Raw genomic sequence first — 10,718 nt, forward strand, 5'->3', positions numbered from 1 at the left:
GTATTTTTATCTCAATCCTCATAATAACTCTGTGAGAGAGGTAATATTATTATCCCCACTTTACAGTTTGCACAGACTCATTTCAACTCCAATTTTCCTCTACTCCCCACCTTATTCCACCCCAACCTGCGCATTTCACTGAACTGGTAGGAAATGCCATCCATCAGGGTTAGGTACCCCCGCATCACCCACTTTACCACACCCCAACCTCAGAGACCCATCAGAACTAGGGAGGCCTACTGATGCCAGAAAATGGGGGGAGGGGTCTCCGACCCCCAGTCTCCTGTGGTTGCTGCCAATATCCTTGTCCAAGGTCTCAGTGGTTTCTTGTTAATGGGGGGTTCTCTGATACTTCCATAGGACTTGAAACGTCCTGGAGAGGCCAAAAATCCCAGCGCCCAGGGTCCCACATCCCTCGAAGCATCATTGCCTTCTTCTTGGGGCTCTTGCCACATCCCCAGGTGAGGCTGGGGTCCACAATGGTGCTCAGATGCTTGTAGCTTAAGTCTGTGAATAACCTCAGGAAGAGATGCTGAAAGTCAGACTAAGTGAGAAACACATATTAAAATGGAAATTTTTCATCAAAATTCATCAGCTGTACACTTAAAATAAGTAATTTTATGGTATGTAAATTATGCCTCTAGGAAGTGAATTTTTTTTTTTTTTACATTTTGAGATCAAAATATAAGATCATGTCGCTCCCTTACATAAAATCCTCCAATGGCTTCCCATTATAAGTTGAACAAAATCCAAACTTTTAACTTGGCCTACAGAACTCTGGTGTCTGCGAATCATCCCAACACACCTCAAGTTCTCACCTCAGGGCTTTTGCACTTACAGTTCCCTCTGCCTGGAATGCTCAGCCCCCAGATCTTGTCAAGCCTGGCTCCTATGTGTCAATAAGATCTCAGCTTAAAGCTCCCCTCCTCAGAGAGAACTGCCCAGTGCCGCAGCCCTCGTTTGCTCCATTTCTCTCACTCTCACATCACTCTGCTTTATTTTCTTCAAAGTGTTTCTCTCTTTCTGAGATGATCTTCTTTATTTATTTCTTTGGGTTTTTTTTGTCTCTCCACACTAGAATTCAAGTGTCTTGCCCACTTTTGGTAGGGGAGCCCACTACCTCCCTACCCCCACCTCAAGAGAACGAAAGAGAAATCAGGCAGATGGAGGTCAGTGTATTACTTTTTCCTTTGTAAGAAGTGATAATGGAGGGACTTCCCTGGTGACACAGTGGTTAAGAATCCGTCTGCCAATGCGGGGGACACAGCTTCAATCCCTGGTCCAGGAGGATCTCACAGGCCGCGGAGCAACTAAACCCGAGTGCCACAACTACTGAGCCTGAGCTCTAGAGCCCGCGAGCCACAACTACTGAGACTGTTACTGAAGCCCACGCACCTAGAGCCCGTGCTCCACAACAAAGAGTAGCCCCCGCTCGCCGCAATTAGAGAAAGCCCACACGCAGCAATGAAGACCCAACACAGCCAAAAATAAATAAATAAATTTATTAAGAAAAAGAAGAAATGATAATGGAGAATGTGACTTCTGTTTGCCAGAAAATGGGCTTCCTAATCCTGAACTCCAGAATCAGGAGATTTGTTCATCACTGGAAAACTACAGGCCAAGTCCTGGGGGCAAGCCTCTTTCACCACCCTTGGGGGAATAGGCAGGCCAGCTCCCGGGGTCGGCTGAGCTGCACACCCCAGGAGACAGGGCAGAGCAGCAGGAACAAAGGACACCAGGACTGTCATGCAGTGTTCTCGCTGCCTCTGCAAAGGATACTCCAGCCTAAAGTCGTCCAAGTGTCTTCAACAGTTCCTGGCACATAATGGATAATACTAATTACTTGGTGAATGAATGATGTCTATGCAAATATGTCAACATTCACGTCTTAAATAACTCACTTGGCAGGACTTACTAAACCACCTTACAGTTCCTTCCACCCGGAATGCTCAGCCCCCAAAGCACTTCAAGCCTGACTCCCATGTGTCAATCAGATCTCAGCTCAACGCTTCCCTCCTCAGAGAGGCCTGCCCAGAGCCCCCATCTCTCTCTCTCATGACCCTGGTCCACTCTGTAGGACCGGCCGACATAACTTCTCCCCACTGAAAATTTCAAAACAGATTGTATGGTTTTGTATTACTGGGCATTGAGAAGTGACACCTCTTCCTTTTTCTTATTTTGTACCATGACACCCACAAGACCATGCTTGACATTCTGGGCATGAACTGAGCACGATTCATGATTCTGGGTGAGCCACAGGCTCCTGAAGAGAAGAAGGGAAGCCATGAGGGGATGATTACCACTTGCACACATATGAGGACCAGAGTTATTATTTTTTTATAGAAACAACAATAAAGCAATGCTTTCATACATCACATTCTCAGTTATTCAAAGACTTAGTAAGTTACATTTAAAGACCCTTTAAGGGGCTTCCCTAGTGGCACAGTGGTTGAGAGTCCGCCTGCCGATGCAGGAGACACGGGTTCGTGCCCCGGTCCGGGAGGATCCCACATGCCACGGAGCGGCTGGGCCCGTGAGCCACGGCCGCTGAGCCTGCACGTCCGGAGCCTGTGCTCCGCAACGGGAGAGGCCACAACAGTGAGAGGCCCGCGTACTGCAAAAAAAAAAAAAAAAAAAAAAAAAGACCCTTTAAGAAAGTAAAGATTTTTGTCTAGCAGGATTCAAATATTATAACAGCCTTGCCAAACAATTCGCTCAAAGAAACAGATTTTGATTAATTTTTGTTGATGTTCTTCTAATACTCTCTGGCTTTAAGCATAAGCTTCTGATTTTGAAATCCTTATGTAACTTACATGAGTTGTGATTTTTTTTTTGTAATCTGCAAATCTTCTCTCCTTAATCTTTTTGTTGTTGTGATTGATGAAAAACTACTCCCACTTTCATCTCCACCTGCCAAGCCCACGGTGGCAGATGGTATTGATTGATGGGGAGGCGTGACCAGAGTGAGCTGACAATGACAAGTCAGCTCTGCCAGGGCAACGAAGACCCAAGAGTCTTCAAATTACTTTTAAATTAGAGGAGGCCACAAGGATGCAGGGAGCCCAGCATCCAAGGAGCAGTGGAAGAGGTTCCTGGCCCAGACCACCCCCAGGGTTCAGATCAAAGCTGATGGCTGGAGTCTGTCCCAGTTTCCAAGGAGTGTGCTCTTTATAGCCTCCTGGAGCCATACGTAGGTGTGGGCATGGGTGTGGGCACTGGACGCTGGCTAAGGCTTGTCTCAGCTTTCATAACCACCTATTTGGGCAGGAAGACAACCTCTGGGGCAACTGGTCTGGAAAGTTTTGAGTTTTTCTACCTTCTTAGGAGTTCCTGTAGCTGAAAGCAGTGTGCAGCTTTGCAGATCTGAGCATTCTTTTTTTAATATCTATTTATTTATTTGGCGTCAGGTCTTAGCTGCGGCAGGTGGGATCTTTCCTTGTGGCGCGCAGCCTTCTCTCTAGTTGTGGTGCGTGGGCTCCAGAGTGCGCGCGGACTAGTAGTTGCGGCACGCAGGCTTAGTTGCCCCACGGCAAGCGGGATCCTAGTTCCCCGACCAGGGATCAAACCTGCGTCCCCTGCGTTGGCAGGTGGATTCTTAACCACTGGACCACCAGGGAAGACCCCATATCTGAGCATTCTATCTTCAGGGAGCAGGGCAAGCTGAAGGGAACTCCAAGTTCCATTTCTACAATCATGACATTTCCCAGTAGGAAGAGGCCAGAGAGATTGCCAGCCCGGGCTTCTAACCAAGGCAAGAATCACCATCCAGCTCCTATTTGAATACTTCCCGTGACTGAAGGGCTTATGACTCACATGGAAGCCATTACATTTGAACACGTTTCTCAGAAATCTCTTACTTATGTTGGGTCATGTATTCGTCTCTCTATAGAAATAGACAGATTGACTTCATCACTATACCCATGTGGGATCCTCAGGTGTTTGAAGATTTATCATCTTCCCTCCATGGCTTCTTTATGCTGAACACCCCCAGGTGGATCCTTCAAGAGTTTGGGAGTTTGGGGGAATGAAATTCCTAGTTCCTTTACCCACCTGGACACACTTAACCATTACTTCTCCCTTAAGGAGTCTGCTTTGAGAGGAACTTTAAAGCAGATGTGACATATTGTGAACCCTCTCCTCCTACACACACAGACGTCCTTTCCCTCCACCTGCCTCAAGCTCCCAGGGACAAGGCCAAGGTGATGACAGCACTACACTACCACACAGAGAACAGGGGTGTCAGGCAGCCGTGAAATTCTCCAACAGTGACACCAGGAAACAAAGATCAGGGCTATTTTTTTGAAAAATAGACAGAAGCAAATGACCAGAGTGCTAAGGCTTGATGGGTCCCTGCAAGACACAGAACACATGCTCAACTGGGATGGCAAGAAACTGAATGACAGTGTGGACAGGACTTGGGAAACCAACACGGGAAAAAGAGGCACCTGTTATGGGCTGAATTGTATCCTCCCTGCCCCACCAAAAAAAGGTATGCTGGATTTCTAACCCCCAGTGCCTCAGCATGTGACCTTATTTGAAGCTGGGGTCTTTGCATAGATAATCAAATTAAAAGAGGTCATTAGGGGCTTCCCTGGTGGCACAGTGGTTGAGAGTCCGCCTGCCGATGCAGGGGACACGGATTCGTGCCCCGGTCTGGGAAGATCCCACGTGCGGCGGAGCGGCTGGGCCCGTGAGCCATGGCCGCTGAGCCTGCGCGTCCGGAGCCTGTAACATTATTCAGCCATAAAAAAGAATGAAGTACCAAAACATGCTACAACATGGAGGAACCCTGAAGACATTATGCTAAGTGAAATAAGCCAGACCCAAAAAGACAAATATTATATGATTCCACTTACATAAGGTACTAGAATAGACAGATTCATAAAGAGAGAAAGTATAATAGAATAAAGGTTACCAGGGGTTGGAGGGGAGGAAAGAATGAGGAGTTAGTGTTCATTTATTTATATTTTAAATTAACGCTTTTGCTCTTTTTTTTAATATATTTATTTATTATTTATTTATTTATTTTGGCTGAGCCAGGTCTTAGTTGTGGCACGTGGGATCTTTAGTTGCAGCATGCGGGCTTCTTAGTTGCTACATGTGGACTCTTAGTTGCGGCATGCATGTGTGATCTAGTTCCCCAACCAGGGGTCGAACTCAGGCCCCCTGCATTGGGAGCACGGAGTCTTAACGGCTGGACCACCAGGGAAGTCCCAGGGGAGTTAAGAGTTTAATGGGTATAGTTTCTCTTTGGAATGAGGAAAAAGCTCTTTACATAGCACCGTGAATGTGCTTAAGGCTCCTGAACTGTATGCTAAAAATGATAACATTTATGTTATGTATATTTTACCATAATAAAAAATATATATATTTTTAAAAAGTGTCATACAATAAAAAGGAAGTCCCCCTCTCACCCCCATCCTCACCACCAAAATCCACTCCCTGGAGACCTCCCTGAGACCAATTTCCTGGGTCTCCTGAAGAGGGTCTATGACTACATAGGTAAGTCCACTCTTCCTATGTATACCCCTCTCCCTAGATTTTGTTTTCTCCATAAATGGTAGCATACTAGACTCAGGGGTTTATATTTTGTTTTTTGCACTTAACAATATGCTTTGGAGAGCATTGTCATTCTCCTTTTAAGACCACAGAGGGCATTCCTGCGCAAAGCCTTTTACACAGAGAGTGTTCACATAACATTTGAAGAGGACAACATTTGCATTGTAATAAGGCACAATGTCTTCACTCCAGAGAATGAACTAGGAATGAGACTTTCAGAAACCTGCCGAGTATATAATGAGAGGTGAGGATACAGTCTTTTCAGTTCAGCTTAACAAATATTTATGGGGAATTCCCTGATGGTCCAGTAGTTAGGACTCCACGCTTTCAAACCCTGATCGGGGAACTAAGGTCCTGCATGCCACGCAGCGCAGCCAAAAAAACCTTCCCCCCTGCAAAAAACAAACAAACAAAAAACCCCACAAATATTTTGGAGGCCACACCAGGAAAAAGGTCCTTTGTGCGATGCTGGTATAATAATAGTCAACAGCTATAAAACTCCTAACATGTGGCAGCTTGTGTCCTACACACATTAACTTATCTAATCCTCAACCTTATGATGTAGGTGCTATTATCAATGATTTCCATCTTACAGGTCAGTACTCCCAGGCATGAAGAGGTAAGTGACTTGCCTCAGATCACATAGCTAATGAAAGGCAGAACTGGGACTGAAGCCACAGAGTGGGCTCTAGGGCCCTTGTTCTTGCTCACTACGGCCCGCCGCCTTGCTGCCTCTCAGGCACACAAACATTTATGGCATTTCTCGCCAGGCCCTGGGCTTCCTCCCCAGAGAGATATAATGATGCCTTTTGACAAAGCCCCAAGCTCAGGGAGTTAATTGAAAGAGGGGCACAGTTCACCCTAATGCAAAACAGAGAACTGACTGGTGTTAAAAGAGAAGAACACATGGAATGTTCTGGAAGTTAGAGGGGGGATGATGAGGAACCTCGAAATGCCCCATGGAGGAAGTGGCATCTGGCTATGAAAGGAAGCAATGTTTATGGAGCAGCTGCCCCACACCAGATGCTTGATATGCTGAGTGCTTCCAACAACCTTACCTGCATTTCATAGGTAAAAAAACCTGAGGCTCCCAGAGATGCTTTAAAGGGGTGAAGGGACTTCCCTGGCTGTCCAGTGGTTAAGACTCTGCGATTCCAACGCAGGGGGCACAGGTTCGATCCCTGGTCGGGGAACTAAGATCCCACATGCCGTGCAGCGCGGCCAAAAAAGTTAAATAAATAAATAAATAAATACCTAGAGGAGCTGACTGTTTGGGGATTTTCTTCCAAGGTGATAAATATTATTTTTATTTTTATTTTTTTAATATTATTTTTTAAACAGTGGGGGTGAAGCCAGGATCCTCTCCCAGGCTGGTCTCTAGGGTGGGGTCTGGCCACCAGCCTGGCAGGGTGTTCCCGATGCCACTGACATCAGCTCTCCTTTGTAGGGCTATGTGGGATCTTGAGCCAGCTTGGTGTGAATCACAGCTAACTAACAAGCCAAAAGCAATTTGAAGATGACATCGCCCGTACAAAGGGCTGGTTCCCACAGTGCAGAGACGGTCTGGGGGGAGGCTGCGGTGATGACAATGCAGGAACAGGGTAGGGTTTCCTAGGCAGAGCAGCCTTGAGCCAGGAGGCTCAGCTTCCAGGCTGTTCCCAAAATTTTCTTCTGTGGCCCCAGAGGTAGCCACAATCTAGGGCAGAGTTGTCCAAACTTCAGTCTTCCGTGCATACTCCCCCCAGATTTTGCCATAACTGCATTCTGCCTGTGCTATAATTTACTTAGTCTTTCTATTACATTGATTCAGTTAAAAATTATTCATCCTGGGACTTCCTTGGTGGCGCAGGAAGTCTTATCCAGACTCCACGCCCCCAGTGCCGGGGGCCCAGTTTCGATCCCTGGTCAGGGAAATAGATGTCACATGCATGCTGCAACTGAGACTTCACATGTCACAACTAAGGAGGCTGCGTGTCGCAACTAAGGAGCCGGTGAGCCGAAACTAAGGAGCCCACCTGCCGCAACTAAGACCCAGTGCACAGTGGTAGCCAAGAGCTGCTTGTCCGCTCTGCATGGCTAGGTCTGGAACAAGGAGGCTCAGACTTCAGCTTCCTGGTCTCCTGTGCTTGAGCTCTGGTTCCAGGGCCAGTGCTGCCAACCTTTGCCTAGATCCTGAGGGGCACAGAACCGTGGCGGTCTGCCCAGTGTGGTGTGTCTTGCTGTGGCTTTTCAGCATTGTGCAGCCCAACTGGATCTGACCCTCCAGGTGACAATGACACACACATAGCCCTAGCAGTTCGCAAGTCGGGAGAGGGGTATAGGTTTAAATGCAGGTGGTTTGAAGGAGAGATGTTTAATAAAGGCTTTGATTTAATCTTGAAAAAAAAAGACCCGGAGCAACCTAATTAATTAATTATTCATCCTAAGCACAAACCTCGTGCAATTACAAATTCCATTTGTTAGTTGCATTTCTTTCTAATACGCATTAATGTCAATTAAAACTAGTAAAACAACGACGTTTTTCAGCATACCATCTTAAAGCCTCTCCCTTTCGGGAACCCCAGGCTAGAGCACCTCTCTCCCTGGTGAGCAGAGGATTCACTAACCCCACTCCTCCTCTTGCTCCATGACCTTGAGCAAGTCCCTTTGATTTCTCTGGGCCTCAGTTTTCCCATCTCCAGGTTCCTAATAGCTCTAACATAATGAGGTGGTGAAATGCACAGATTCAAGCCATTCAGCCTGGGTTAGAATTCCTGCCTTCCCTTTCTTGGCAGTGTGACTCCAGGCAAGTCACTAAACCCACCTCTGGCTCAGTTGCACCATCTGTGAAATGGGGACTACTGCACAGGGCTGTTGAGGGACCTTCTCTAAGGACCCTACTCTGACCACCTTATTGTATATGCCATGTGTCCCCTGCCCCCAGCAACTTCTGACTCCTCTTATTCTTCTCTACTTGTCCTTTTCTCCATAGCAGTTATTACCTCCTAACAAACTATAGGATCGTTTGATCGATTATGTTTATTCTTTTTTTTTTTTGGCCACACCACACAGCATGTGGGATCTTAGTTCCCCGACCGGGAATCGAACCCATGCCCCCTGCAGTGGAAAAGCAGAGTCTTAACCACTGGACAGCCAGGGAAGTCCCATGTTTATTCATATTTTCCTCCTGCTTTTCCCTGAGAATGTAAATTCCCTGAGAGATGGAATATTCATCAGTTTTGTTCACTGATGTATCGCAAGCATCTAGACACACATGTGCTTTTTAAATTTGGGGAGCAATTGTGGTTATCCTGCAGTTTGCATGTCACCATCCATGACAGAGCACACCTGTTTCCTCACCGCCCTCCCACACAGCATACTTCACATTTTGGGATCCCTGTCAATCAGATAGATTTTTTTTTTTTAATGTTATCTGGTTGTAGTTTGAATTTGCATTTCTATTAGTATAAGTGTAGATGAGTATCTTATCATTTGCTCTAAGAGCCATTTGTATTATTTTTTCTATACTTGTATGAATGGTCTAAGTTTTTTCACACAGATCCAGCCCTCCCACAGGGAAACCCATGGCATCGATCTCAGGCTGAGCCCTCTTTGGACCCCTCAGAGGACTGAAAAGAAGAGGATCCATATCTTCTGGTACGTCCAGATCACAATCATGCTCACTGACTCAAGTCTCCTTTTGGGTTTTCTAGCTGTAAACCAAGGGTGATAATTTACCACGGGCACCAGGAAGGTGACTCAGCCCAGGCCCAGGGCAGCCCCCAGCTCTCCAACCAGCAGGCTGCAGGTGTCTGTCCCACTGGCAGGCCTGTCCTCAGACTCTGCAGCACTCCTGCCGCTCACCCCAAGAAACAGAACTTCTTAGTCCTTCTGGGTTTTTATTTTCTCCCAACGTCTTTAAAAAGCTGTGGTGGGAACAGAATACTTCATTCAAAGGAGGCCCTGAATTGCCCTTTTGTGCTGCATCAATTCCAAGAACCAGCTCAGTATTCTCTGAAAGAGAAAAGACTTGGACTGAAGCTGGCATCCTAAGAACCCTGGAGGCCAGGTCGTCATTAATTAGCCACTGGCATCTTTGCCTCCTTAATATGCAAACAGAGCTCCTGCTCCTCGAGCTCCCACTCAACCCAGCTCTGTGTAGATGTTGATTTTAGAGGGGGATTGTTTTCCCTCCAGCATCTGCAAGGAGAGTTCCACAGACCAGGGCTTTTTCTACCTGGGGACGTGGCTGAGGATGGTTATTTCCAGGTGTCGGTCATTCTCTTGACCATGAACACATGGTGGACAAAGCCCGGGGTTCCGAACAGACAGACCCGGGTTCAAATCCTTGCTCTGCCCCTTCCTGGCTGGATGACCTTGGCGGATGACCTCTCTGAGCCAGTGTGTTGTCATCCCCATATGGATCTACAATATAGCACCTACTTTGCAGGTGAGAAGCTGGTGTCTTGGGATGAAGAAAAGATGCAGAAAGGGTGTTTGGAGATCACAGAAGAGGTATTCATTGGCCAGGAAATTTCCTTGAAGGAGATGAGACCAAGGGAGTAACCACTGAGTTCTGGAATGATACAATCAAATCCTATATTGGGGGCGGGGTGAAACTCATCAACTTCTTATAATTCTATTATTCTCAAGGTTAAAAAAAAAAAAAAATCCTTGCCCTGGTGGCTCCTAAGACCCATGTAAGCTGGACCCTGTACCCTCCTAACCATCAATCCACCACTTGGCCTTGGGCTTTGAGGTCCCAGAAGTGTGGGCCTCAATTCAGGTCTAGGAAAATTTAGAGCACCCTCACCCCTCCTCCAGCCTCTGATCCTGGAAGCTCACTCGACCTGGAATATTGCCCCACTCTTGTCTCCACTCTGGCTAACCCTTGCTCAACATTCAGCTTTCAACTGAAGCATCACTTACTTGGGATCAGGGGTGGGGTTCCTGAAACCCAGAGTGGATTATTGGCTCCTTAGACACCCTGCAACTTCCATCTTGTAACGTGCACTGCCTATGTCATGTCTGACTCTCCGTTTTCCTTGCTGGGCTGCAAGTTCCGCAAGGATGCATTCCTAGAGCCGACACTGTGACTCCCTGTGACTGGACCCACTGAGTCTCTGGGCAAGGAGAGAAAGGGAACAGAAGGGAGGGAAGGAACGGACAGGCTGGTGGGG

This window comes from Mesoplodon mirus (assembly GCF_964341445.2).
Source record: "Mesoplodon mirus genome assembly, chromosome: 19".
NCBI classification, from domain to species: Eukaryota; Metazoa; Chordata; class Mammalia; order Artiodactyla; family Ziphiidae; genus Mesoplodon; species Mesoplodon mirus.